This window comes from Cyprinodon tularosa, unplaced genomic scaffold (genome assembly GCF_016077235.1).
Source record: "Cyprinodon tularosa strain WSP-4 unplaced genomic scaffold, ASM1607723v1 ctg19, whole genome shotgun sequence".
Taxonomy (NCBI): Eukaryota; Metazoa; Chordata; class Actinopteri; order Cyprinodontiformes; family Cyprinodontidae; genus Cyprinodon; species Cyprinodon tularosa.
In genome coordinates, this window is record NW_024038678.1 from 2,970,417 (window position 1) to 2,984,507 (window position 14,091).

The 14,091-nt window shown below is 38.0% G+C and overlaps 1 protein-coding gene across 2 annotated transcripts in view; it reads left to right on the forward strand.

The window, feature by feature from the left end:
• Window positions 1-10,703: 10,703 nt before the first annotated feature.
• Window positions 10,704-14,091, forward strand: part of l1cama (L1 cell adhesion molecule, paralog a) — a 53,149-nt gene continuing 49,761 nt past the window's right edge. Inside the window, exon 1 of one of the 2 annotated variants that reach the window (XM_038283107.1) lies at window positions 10,704-10,855. The gene's annotated coding sequence lies outside the window, so the exon portion shown is untranslated. The remainder of the gene's footprint in view (window positions 10,856-14,091) is intronic. The other variant, XM_038283105.1, reaches the window with a different exon arrangement.

Below are 14,091 nucleotides of genomic sequence, written 5' to 3' on the forward strand. Positions count from 1 at the left end.
AGCTCCTGAAGGCTGTCATTTAGAGACTAATAATTAGACACTGAGGGAGATATAGCTGTTGTAAAGTCAGTGTTTTCATAGCTCCATCATAAATATGCTGCCCATTTATCTGCAGATATAGCAAGATCATTGTGCAAAACAGATCCTCGGAGCATATCATCTAAAAACGAAAGGTATGCAGATACCACAGGCAGTGAGGTAAAAAAAAAAAATCAGTCAGTTGTTGATTGTTCAAGTTGTCCAAGGTCTGCAACTCATCAAAGATGCACCTCAACTATGTGTCAAAAAAAAAAACAAAGATCCATGAAATTACATTGTAGCATTTAAAAAAAATCTTTATGTAAAATATGTTGGAAAAATAAGTATTTTGTACCATTAAAAAAAACAAAAAATACGCTGTCCGGACAGCTTTAGGTGAGCTCACGTTTCATTTGCTTCTTGTTATCTTGATCTACTCAACGGTAAAACATGAAATGATCAAAAATCAGCAAAATTACAGATTGTTTAACGAAACTGTATTACTATCTTTGCAAGACATGCATCCTCTGTTGATCCCCATTTGGAAAGGCTAGTTTTCTGTGTGACTGGATAGCCTAACTAGGGATAGTGTCCTTTGGGATGCTCTGTGGTTCCAGGCTCTGCTATGTTATCCCTGTAAACTCGGAGGGAAATCTTGCAGAAAGTCTGTTTTGTAGAATCTGGTTCTGAGATATGCCACCAGATCCACTTAGTGCATGACAGTCTTTGGAGTCTGCTCATTCAGGAGAATGGGGTTCTGTAAGCAGAACTGTGGTGGGGGCAGCATTGGGTGTCCCTTTGATGTGTTTCTGGGAGTGTTTCGAGAGGGAGTAGTGAAGCTTCTATAGTTTTCAAAGGAAACTAGTGTGGACGTTGGTCCTGATTTCCAAAATTGATATCATGGTTACAGTAGCATAATATTTGTTGCAGTGACAGAGGTCAAACATTTCCTCCAAGTCTTCACTGGCTTTCAACACACTCGAGAAGTTAATAAACAAACCACTAGGCTTTGTTTCCAAGTTTGAAGATGTTTCAGCTCCCATCCTGGAAGCTTTTTCAATTCAAATGTCAGAAATAGCATTGAGTTGACATGCAAATTGAAACTGACGAACGAGTCCACCCCTTTGGAATTGGGGTCGTTTGATCCAATGAGAAACCAAACAACCTCTTCACAGAGACCAGAATGTTCAAATTTTTGATGAAGAAAATAGGTGGTTTGATAGCAGCATTAAGGAAGTCATCTATGTTAAGAATTAAAAACCAACCTTAAACAGGGGAACTGGACTCGGATTTCAGCTTTCAAAAACCTACAATGCAGCAATAGAGTTAATCCCTTCCCGCTATCATCACAACCCCAACCCCTTTACAGGGGAATAGAAGACCCCACTTATTCACCCAGGCCAACAATTCCCTTTAATGACCCCCCTTTTAGAGACATAGACGTGTATGGGGCATTGCAGGCTAACAAAAGAAGCCAAACAACCCCCATTCCAATGGGGTGGACCCTTTCGTCCTTTTCAATTTGCATGTTTAAGCAAAAACAAGACCTTGTTGGGCCACTGTATAAAACAACTCGCTATTTCTGACATTTTAAATAGAAAAAGCTTCCAGGATTGGAAGCAAAACATCTTCAAACTTGGAAACAAAGTCCAGCAGGTTTTTTTTTTTTCTTCTATTTTTTAACTTTTTTTGGAATGACTCAGAACTGGATGACTGAGAATCTTCACCAGCACCTTGAATACACCGTAGGTATTTTGGGCCATTACTCCATGCGGTAATGTTTTGGGTCTGTATCTGGGCAATGTTTACCTTTAATTCCCCCCACACATTTTTACCTTCTATCTTTAATGCTTTCACTAATGAAAGCAGGTTTAAAGTCTCTCTTTAATCTGACCATATTATATTTTTCCAGTCCTCCTCTGGATCATCCTTATGCTCTTTAGCAAACTTCAGACAGGCCTGGACGAGCACTGGCTTAAGCAGCGGGGTACATCAATGGTCTTGTATCTCTTCCATTTTCTTACAGTTACTCTAGAGTAACTAATTTCTTCACACCTGCCTTCTTGCCTATTGTAGATTTAGTTTAGAGTTTGGAGTCAGACTGATACAAATGGCATTAGTACAGTTAACGAGTGGAGGACAGAAGAGGTTATTGAAGAAGTCACAGGTCTGTTAGAGCCAGATATCTGGTGTTTTTGTGAATATATAGTCTCTAATACTTATTTTCCGTTTTGGCTCACAAATAGATTCTTTAAAAGTCCCACAATGTGATTTTCTGTCCCCCCCCTGGTTTTGTCAGTTAGACTTTACATGTACCTATAATGAAAGATGCTCTAATATATCTAAGTAGGAGAACTTGCACAATCAGTGGCCCAACTTGATTTATGCATAATTTAAAATATGAACATACGGGTAAAGGAGGGCATATTGTGTAGAGTACATAGAGTTTATGTTTGTTCATTGCTTTACATTACTTGTGGTTGTTTTGGCTGAAAAAGAACTCATAATTAAGTATTAAACACAAAAATGATGAAAGACCAATAATTAATTTTTCTTACAGAAAAGTACTGCTGAAGCAGCTGGCTGAAAGTTGAAAGTAACGTAGAAAAAGCAGCAGAAATGGCAGCGACCACCAACTCTGTCCATCTCAGTTGTCTCATTATCTTTTACCTTCAGCTTTATTTTAGTTGTGGAAAGCTGAAATAAAATGTTCAAAAAAGCCTCAGAGCTCAGATGCTTGACTTATTTTTTATTGAATTAGTTTATTATTAGTTTATAATCATCCTTTTATTACAGGACTCTCTCCTCTTGAAGGATAAGAAATGTATTTCCCTTGTTGGTTGTGTCTTTGATCTGATATCCTTATTACGACCACCTGTCTTAATCTTTTGATATTGCATGTGTCTGCTACTCCTCATTTCTTCTTCAATAGTGCTAAATATGAACTGAAGGCAATAATTAGGTTATCAGTTATTAAATATAAACCTTATTTTGCTAATTAAAATAAGAAACACTTATTGTACACTTGAATTAACATATAATTGAACACAGTCATGCCTGAAGGAATGTATTCTGTTTTCTGTTCTGATGATTAACTCATAGTTGAACTTTGAAATATTTTTTAGTTGATTACATTTTGTTTGGCTATTTGTTCTGGGGCTAACATAATTACCCAGTGTGAGGAAAGCTGTTTAAATTGAACATGCCTCAAGAAGCTCTATGCAGAAGCTCTATTTAAATATCAGTTGTAAAAATATATAACATACATTGATTCGCTCCGAGTAAAAAGAAATAGAAGAAAAATGCATACAGAGCAGAATATCTATGAAATCTGTATACATGTAGATCAAATGCATTGTGATGTGTGCTGCCCATGTTAAGCAGTAAGGCCACTGGAAGGATGGCAGGAAACTAAATCAAAGTCATTTCCCTTCAATTAGCAAGTGATTAACTCCAGGTCAGAAACGGCTGGCTGACCCTGTGCACACATAATGACTTTAAGCAGATCAATGCATCTCCAAAAGCCAGAGCCACATCAGCTACCAGGTAATCTAAAAGAAAAGGAGCTAATTTTACTATCTGTTTGTCCTTTTTATGACTCCTTTTCCATTTCAGATCAAAATGCTGTACTACTTTCCACTTTCCAAAAATGTATCTGGCTCACAGCTTTATTTTATTTTAAACCTGTGAACTACCAGACATAAGTTAAAATAAAATAACCACCTATTATCATTTTCAATACAATATTTTAATAGAATTTTGAGGACTCTGTAACTGGATATCTTAATGTCATCTCATGTACCTAAAACTCATATTTTGGGATTGCTATATAACTTATGCATGCACAAGACGAACATGCATACTGCCCATAGCTTAGCATGGATGGGCTGTTTTTGATACAAAAAAAAAAAAAATCTATTAAAGGTTGAATTTTTTCTTTACTTGATGTGATATATTTTTGTATTTTTACAAAACCTTAAAAAATGACTTAATGCATGACATAAAGACAGAAATTTTCAAATTCTTGATCTTCTCACTTAAAAATGATAAATACAAAATGCATGATTACATTTTCAGGCAATTTCACCAATATATGGACCTGTTGATATTTGGACCCAGGAGCTTCTTGCTTTGAAGTCTTGATGCAAACCAGGGAAAAGCACCTCTTATAAATATCACTAAATATTTAGAGTGAAATCAACATAAGCAGCACCTCTTCTTTCCTCAAAGCTATATGGACTCTCTCCTCACTTTTTAACAGGGCCACAGTGGAAACATCCTGGCTTCCATCACATTACAGGGTGGTACGGGAGCTGCACGACATAGGAAAGGAATGACTTTGTATGGATGAAGCCAGCAGAGTACTGTAGGATGCCATCTGCCAGATCTGGACTCGGTTTATGGTGCAGGGCTTCAGGTAGGACCAGACAGGTGGCCACAGATCCCACCCAACTAATTCAGGTTCATTACATCCAGAACAAATGGGCTGAGAAACAGATTCTCACCCAGAGCTGCTCGAAAATCAGCTACTCTTTTGTAAAAGCATTATTCTACATCCATTTTCGTACTTTTCATCAAGGAAGATTTTCAGGTGGTTTAATTGATCCACTTTTCTTCATGACGTGCCTTATAATTTCAATATTTCATTGAGGGTCCATAACTGAAATAAAATGTTTGATTATTGGTAATGTTTTAGCCAGGTGTGTTTTCTAACATTCTACACCTGTTAAATCATTCAAGTAGGACATTTCCCCTCTGATAGACTAATTTATTCACATTTAACCATTGAAAACATTAACTGAATAACCTAAGCTTTGACTTTGGAGTCTTTTCTTCTGTGCCAATTGTGAGCAATGTTGCATCTGGTTGCAGTGAAGGTGATTCACTGAAGCTTAGAACTAAAATCAGAAAGGCTGAGGAAGAAAAGGCAATTTAAGTTACTTTGCTCCTGGCATGGTCTTTAGTGCAAAACAGGCTTGTGTGAGTATTTCAAAAATCTGATTTCCACAAAAAAAAAAAAACTCCATAAAAGAAAAAACTCAGTGAATATCAGTAGCGTAAATGAAAATGCCCTATAGATGTTAGATTACAGAAGACACACTCATCCAGTATGGTAGAAAGGTTGCAATCGCTCAATTTCAATTCAGTTTATTCAGTAGCACCAAGTCACATGACATCATCTCAAGGCACTTTACAGAGATAATCCAATTGAGACTTGCAGACAGATTGGTTATAAGTTTTCTATCTGAAAATGTGGTCACAGGTAAGAAGACACTTTCAACTTAGCCAGTGTTAAATTCTAACAACACTAACTTATAACATGCACATAAGCTTTTGTCAGGAACGTTGTTTCTACAACATGACCTTAAAGGCGAACACTCAATTAAAGATTTCTATATTAATAATATATTTCCAAAATTTTGACAATTAAAGCATGGGTATAATATTGTCAATAAGGACTTAAAATATCTGCAAATTAGTGACTTTGTGAAGTCAGCACTTCCCTCTTTTCCCAGTCAACCATCTTCCTACATTTTGAACAATGTACTTTAAAATGAGCCAATCAAAAACAGGGTCCATTACCAGAGTGTTCAAAAACCTTGCGCAGATAGAACGTACAGCTACACTGGATCATCTAAGAAAACCAGTGGATTAAAGCTCAAGAACAGGTTAATTCCTCTAAAGTTTGGATTAGACATGGACTATTACAATTTAAAATTCTTCACTCTTTACGCCTGTCCAAACATAGACTGTCCAGGATGTTCTCGGGAGCAGACTTGCCTTGTGAACGTTGTGGTTATGTTCCTGCAACACTCTCACATACATTCTGTAACTGTCCCAATATCACCCTAAAGTTGACCAAAAGCATTTATTTATCTAACTTTATCTAAACTTTTTTTTAAATCAGTCTCACTATGGACCCGCTTATGTCATTATTCATTGTTTCCCCTCTAACACACATCTTAACAGTCTGCAAATCAATCTGTTATGTTTTATTTGTTTTCTATTAATAGCAAGACACATAATTTTGCTTAATTCGAAAAAGTCCTCCTACACGCCATAACTTTCTAAAATAGGTTATGCAGCCCTTACCATTGGAAAAGCATAAATATTCTCTAAAAGAGTAGAAACATATATGTTTTACTCTGCTTGGAAACCCTTAACTGACTACTATCATGAAAAGGATACTTAAAAAATAATTTTACTTGCACATCCCTCCTCCTAAATACTGTATAGTTTTGCATTTTGTTTTCTTTTATTGTAGTAAAGATTATTTATTACGATTTTTTATTTACATTTTTGGGTGGAGTCTTTACAGATGAATTATTTCTGTATGCTTTTGTTGGTTTATACATATACATATATGTGTGTGTGTATACATGCATATGTATGTGCACATTTATGTATTTATTGTTTTCCCCTTTAATAATTGCTATAACTTGACATCTATGTAAAATACACATGTTAAAATGATGGCTGTTAAAAAATGGGAAAACCTAATAAACAGTGTCACAGCCAAAAACAAGTGTCAGGCCACACAAAGCTACTATGATGAGAGAATAGTAAAAGTTAGTTAGTTTGAAGGTGATCAAACAAATCAAGCACAATTGCAGAGTAGACATAGAGTGAAGCACATTGATTAAAAGTGGTCCCTATGTCCTCCTGCAGTCTAACACTATAGCAGCATGATGATAGAGATAGATCAGGATAACCTGAGCCACTTTAACTATAAGCTATATCAAATAGGAACGTTTTAAGCCTACCCTTAAAAGTAAGCTAAAATATGTTTCCCATTCTACTTTTAGAAATTCTTGGAACAACTACTAAACATGCAGATAGACAGTCAAGTGCTCTCTTAGGAAAATAAGGAACAACTGGATCCTTGTTATTACTGGCTTAGTTAATGAGAAGCAGTCTTTAAAAATATTCTGGATTTAACTGAAACCAAATGACAGGAGCTAAAATAGGAGAGATGTGACTCTCTTGTTAATTTCCATCAGAACTCTGGAAAAATAAGAGTCTGCAGAGCTGCAGCATTTGAATCAGCTAAAAGCTTTTAACTCCACTAAGTGGACTTCTTGATAGTAAATAATTACAAATAACCACTTTTTAAAACAAACAAAATATATCGAGATCTGAACCACATTGGCTGCAGCAACAGAAGACCACGCCTGGCGCCAATGCAGTTAGCTAAGAACAGGAACATTTTACAGTACCCTCAGTCCCCTTACTGTATCAACATTTGAAAAGAACAAGTGGGATTCAGTGTTGATGAATCTGTTTCAGTGGCAACGTTTAGACAATGCAGTCAGAATCTGGTAAAACCAACATGAAGAAAGAGATCCATCCTTTGTTTCAACCCTTAACGCTAGTGGTGGTGTGCTGTCCAAAGTCCACAGCAATCTTAAGTATTGGACCTTACCATGTCTGTCCCCTTATGATTGTAACGTACCCAACATCTAATTGTTCCAGAAAATAATAATATACCAGAGCACAAAGTTTAAATCCTCTTGAACTGGTTAATTGAACATGGCAGTGAGTTTTCTATCCTCCAATGACCTTCACAGTTGGCAGATCTTAATTCAATAGAGTATTTCAGAGATGTGATGGATCAGGAGTCACAGCATGGATGTGCAGCTTATATATCTACAGGAACTATGTGATGTGATCATGATAACATGGACTAGAATTCATAAAGGTTTGAAACACCTTGTTGAGTCTATGCCATAAGGAATTTAAGCTTTAAGCAAACAGGCTCCGCTGCCCAACCTGGTAAAAGTGAAATAAACCTAATGAAGCAGACATGGAGCACGCTTTGTTACCAGTGCATTTAGTTTAATGATACCTTACTCTTTTTCTTTAATGAGTTGTGCTTTCCATCTCAGTTCTGATTCCTCTAGCTCTAAGCATCCCCATCCTCACTGCAGCCATTTGCTATATTGCTTTAGGCTTTTTAAGCTGATGGAACCACCTTCCCAATTGTCTCTTACATCTTTTGCTGACTGTATCTGTTTTCCCTCCATCTCCAGGCTTTCAGGTGGATCACTCATAGACTCTCTGCTGCTCTCATTTTGCACCTCTTTTACCGCTTCTCATATACATCCTCCTATATACATCCTTCCACTGCTCCTGTTAGTCTGCCATTGGGATGACAGTTCAAACCGCAGGAGGAAGTAGGATAGGTAGAGATCCTTTATTATGAGCAGGTAAAAGTCTTTCACAGATGAGTATCTGTGTAAAGTGGCAGGCTAAAGGTCTACTTATTAAGCCCTTGCCATAAGGAGATAAAACGCTCCAAGTGCTTTCACAACAGATCGATATGAGAGAGTAATTTTTCCCTTGATGAAAATGTCTCTCCGTTATAAACCTGACTACTGACTCAATTTTTGGTATTTTTGTTGAATATTTCTTAATATTCCTTAAGATAAATAAATATTTTACCTCATAGTCCCCCTTTTGTTTTTTCATCTCCTGGCAGCCAAGCAGAGACAGATTTGACCCTCCTTCCCCAGCTTCCCTTCAGCCACCAACCCTCTGCTGGGAACAACAGAGGAGGGTCTCACCTACCTCCCGCCATCCATCATTATTCCCATGCTGTCTACTGCTGTGCTAGATTTTGTCCAAATGCCTAGCAGCTCCTTGGACACCAAGGGCAGATGATCCTGCTGGCAAACCTCAGGCCGAGGAAACACAATGGAAAACCTGTAGCAGCTCAGCAGGAATAGGGAGCATTTCTAAATGGACATGGTTAATGTCCTAATTTCCGAGTTTTATTTTTAGGAGTAAATGTGGTTCATATGTGTGTGACTGGGCTAATTGTCTTTTTTTTTACTGCTCTCATTTAGAAAGTAAAGATAAAAGCGTTTCACTTAAATGCATCTCTATGTGTTGTTGTACTGGAAATATTTGGTCTGGATTACACAAAGGGATGTCTCATACTGAACATGTCACACGTCATACCCATCCTGAGGACATCCAATAACTGCTTTGAACAACAAAATAAAATAAATTGCTTGTAATTTTTGGGGGTGGCTCAAGGTGTATAATCAGAGTTCTACAAACGGGCATCAGAACCGTAGCTCATTGATACTGATGTTAATATAAATTATTTATACGGTTGTGTCTGCATAATCCTTTAAAAATATACCACCTAGGTAAATAAAATGTTGTGCAGATGGTTATGAACCGGTAGGTTTATGCGTTGGAAATGTAAGAAATGAGGAATAAAGAAACTTAAGAAGAGATAAGTTAACCTGCAGCCATTTAATGTCAGACTCCACTCTCATTATATGGAAAAAAGGTAGTAAGTCTGGTTGATTTCATCATGTAGCCCTTACACAATCTAAAGGCTCAGTTTCAGCATTCGGTCCAGAGAGCGACCCATTTTCCACAAATGTTAGCAGTCTCCATGCCAAGGAGTTCGATTTTAATTTGGTGCTTTCACCTGGAGTCTCCATCAAACATAATTTATAATTTTTTAGCTTAATCCGTCAAGGTGTTAATCCCACAAAGTTATTCCAAAAACAAAAAGCCACAGCTGTGTCCAGGCCAATAAACACGCCATGTGGATGTGGGTTTGTTCTTTCTGTGCCTGGTAAATTTCACAGTTTACTCACAGACATGCTCTAAGGGCTCAGACTAAAGTAATAAAACAACGAATCAAATCTAAAGTTGTCATAGGAGTAATCTCAGAAAAGAGAGGGGTAAACAGGTCAGCAGTCTGCAGGCAACAAATTAAACATTTCCTGGTAGCTTTGAGTTGAAGAAGTGTGAAATTGAGCAGGACAATTGTTTATTGGATATTGAAAGGGGGGGTACAGACATCAAGCACCTGTTTATACAGCTCGTTCAAAGGAAATGAAAGACCAACGAAAATATCAGACTCGCGGATAAGCTGCAGGGGATGCAGAGACACATGACTGAAACATAAATTAGTATTAATCAGGGAGCGGCAGATAAAAGCATGTTAAACAAAAGATCTTTATCAGTGTGCGCGCTGGATTAAAGCCACCCAATGACATTTAACAACTGTGTTATCTTCTTTCAGCAAGAATGAATAGAGCCAGGCGATCCCTGGACTGCATGGCTCTTTATTAGCTTGAAATCTGTGCATCAGCAGCCCTCAAACAGAAAGCAAAACTGATTTCTGAAGCATTTTTATTAATTCTCGTTATATAAAATTCACCCAAGAAATGGTTACAACCAGACTATTATGAAATGAAGCCTAGCTTAAGTTATAAATCCATTCAATTAAAAGTTAGGGCCAAGCATACTGTAGAGAGGAAATGTTTTAAACAACCATGTTGTTGCAGAACACAGGATCCTGGAATGAAGCAGCAGGAGAACAGATGAGAAATTAAAAGGGCCACAGGCAATGTTCTCAGTATGCATTATCATATCTGGTGGTGCTTGAACCAAAATACGGGAAGCTGTTGGATGTAATAACCCTGAACATGTTGAGAGAAACGGGTGCACAGGGGACAGGCGGGAGGAGAGAAGAGGAGCACAATAAAGGAATGGCTTTAGAGGCTGAGGTGAGGAGAGAGAGAGGTAAGCAGGGAGGGGATGGAGGAGGAGAAAGGCAGGCAGCAGGCAGAGAAGAAGGGTGATGTCACCCCTAACAGGCAACCAATGAGAGTCAGGGAGGAGAGGGAGAGAGTGAGTGCGGCCAAAGGAGGGTGTGTTTTTCTACCACTGCAGCATCAGCAGAGAGGAGAGAGGGGGCACACTCACTTCCATAGCAAGGAGGAAGAAAAGGCTCAAGCAGATCAGGAAGAGAGGGAGGGGAAAAAAAGGGCGCAAAGAACCACCAGCAGACAGGAGCATCACTCTGAGGGTAAGAGGATCTTCTTTAGATTGGAGGGAATAGATTGTCATTAAGGATACTCAGCAATGGGGACGTGTGGCGACAGGAGGAATGAGGTTGTCAGGTGGAGGTTGCTTGTGACATCTCACCTTTACCTCATCTTCTGTGGCTAACCTCCACCTGCTTCATGGAAATAACTCTAACAGCCTTTTCCTTTCGTTGTCACTGAAATTTTTACATTTTATGTGATTTAAAAGAGAACATTTTCATGTATGTTCATTAAAACTCAGTTAATTCAAATTTTATTTACTTGTAAATTTTTTTTTATAAAACTCTAACGGAAAAATCTACTTATGTCTGGAGCCACATTTTACTTTTATTTTGAATAAGCTGTATTGCAGTGTCTAAACATTGCATTCAAAATATCGCATGCAACAGGGTCTCATCTGACATTAATATTTAGCACTTTGCTGTGTTGTAAACTGTTGTAACAACAAGATAATATCTGTCTGTTTGTAATTTCTGTTTAAAGCCATCTCATATTCACTTCCTTGTCCACAATATGCTGAAAGTTAAGAAACGTGATAGTCAGAAAACTAGATGCAACATGATGCTGACAGGTTTCTGTATTGTTTGATGCATTGATCTGTTTCTAATCTGGTTCTATCAGTGTTGATTTATAACAGCATACAAGCTGTAAAAATATAAACATTTAGGATACTTGGAAAACTGGAAGTAATTCTTGAATTCTTAAAAAAATCCTTCTTTTTTTTGCAGTTTTAATGTAAATCAGTTTTTCTTCTCCCCTCCCCCAGCTAATAGCTGCATGGCTCAATGTTAAGTACAGCCCTTGATTGCAATGCGCTGTGAGGAATTTCACTGATGCAGAGGATAGTACTCTGCTATAAGCACAGCTGAATGTACATCCTATCTTCTGTGTAGGACCTAATTGTCAGGGCAACATTTCCTTAACGACAAGGTAGGGAGGCAACAGAAAAGCATAAACTAAAATCACTAAAAGGAAGCAAGAAAAGATTGAGATATCAACAGGAGAGGGTAAATAAGAGAGACATTCAGTCTGACAGAGCTACAGAAGGAAAAAAGGGTGGGGCACGGCACGCAGCAGACGGTGGAGGTGTTCCACAGCAAAAAGAGGAAGTCACCTGGCTGTATCCTTCATAGATACCTGCTGTCAGTTGCTACATCCCGTCAGATTTCTTTTTCACAGACATAAAAGAAGAATTACACCTGTTTTGTTAATAATGCAGATAGCTGTTTTGTCTGAAGCACTTGTTTTAAGCTGTGTGGGTTCATACCATGATAGCAGTTATCTCTCTGGTGTTTGGTGGGTAAATTGAGCACAAACTTGTCTAATTGTGTGATAATTAAAAAAACAGCAAACATCATGCCACTGCATGTTTGAGCTTGTGAGGAGCTCTTCCGCTCCCTGCATATGACGGTTGCCTGCAGCTTGTCCCAGATGAACCCCCCTCCAAAGGACTGGAGGAAACGGGAATGCCCTAAACCCGACAATGACTTGTTACCATCTGGGCAACATCCATAAACATGCAGGACACAATAGATGAAGATGCAGCTGCTCCTGCTGCTAAATGGCGCCTTATAGTCAGTGAGTCAGTTTTTATGGAGCCTCTGTGATGCCCCTGAGACCCGCTGCTGGTCACATTATCATACCATTTAATGCTGAGGTTTGTGTGGCAGTGGCAGCTAAATCTTTAGGCCGTCATGGGAAATGCTGGAGAAGCAGCGATTCTGTTGTTGGCACAGCGTGGTTTGGAGTGTATGATCACCCATGCTACAGTATGATGCAGAATGTAATCTCCACTCTGACACTGAAGTGTTCCATCAAAGAGATGGATGGAAACCAGGATTTATGTGAAGACAGAAAGAGAGGAGGAATTCAGCAAAGAACAGAATGAGGAGGAGGGCAAGGAATCATAAAAAAAAGATGGACAGCAATCGGCTTTATCAGTAAGCTAAACAAGCTGCTCTTTTAAAATGCTTGTAACAGAGATGTACAAATCAGAATATTGTGGCTGAGTACTAATCTTGGGTTTTTGCATTGCATTCACCTGCTAATAGGCTTAAAAACTGTTTCTTTCCCAGACATTCGACAGCAGGTCAGTTTCATGACCAATCATTGGCTGTTCTCTATGTAGCTGCATCATGCCACATCCCCATCCACATATATCTTTTAACAGCTATAAGTGATCCACTTTTTCCCATGACATGCTTTACAATTATTATTATTTTTTTTTTTTATCTATTCTGTCTGTGTTACATTTATATTCTGGGTCTAGACAAAATGTCATTATGGGTCTATAATCAAAATAAATATTCTTAACTCTAATACTGAATTTAGCCAGTTTAAATTTTTTATGAAGAGATGTATAATTTAATAATATATATGAAACAAGAATTTGTATAGTTATCCTACTGTTAGAGTCTGCGATAGTGCAGAAGACTCTACATTCTGACCGTAAATCTGAGATTTCCAAAAGGATGTCCTGAAATCTAGGAAATACAAAAGTTTAAAGCTTTAAAGGATACAATATTCCTTTATCTGTTTCTATTAATTCCATTATCTGCTTAAAGTCTCTGTTTCTCTCTCTCTTCCTGTCTCTCTTTTTTCTCTCTCACAGAATTAGGAGTGGACAGTAAACAAGCAGCCTGAAAAGAGTAAAACCTCTAAAAATATGCTGCAAATAAATAGTTATCTTACTAAAAGACCCAAACAAGGACTTCTCTTCTTCTTAAAATAAATGAAAAATATATATTCATGATAACCCCATGCAATGCTTGGATAAATCTTTGTATTTCTGCCTGAAACTGAAACTGGTTGTGAGAGTTGGTGTTACACTGGCAAATCTGGACCAATCTACTTCTAAAAGGTGCAGTTTGGGGTCAGGGCAGGTCAGGGAAGCGCTGGCTTCTCTGCCACCTGCTATAACTACGGGACATCTGTGTTAGCCATCCTGCTCATCAAACGCTTATACATGAAAACACACAGAAACAGAGCCAAGGCACACGATGTCAGCAACACAAACAAAAAACTCTCCAGAGATCCAGTGCACCAAATTATACATTCTGTGATATTTCTTCTCTGCCCTGATTACTTAGGCGTCTGTGAATGATCAAACCACACATTCAGCAGTAACAGGGGCATTCTGCTATTAAAGCAATAGTTGCATAACACAGGGTTATAGATGGAGAGCTTTCTCTGTCAACAATAATACTCTCATTACTAT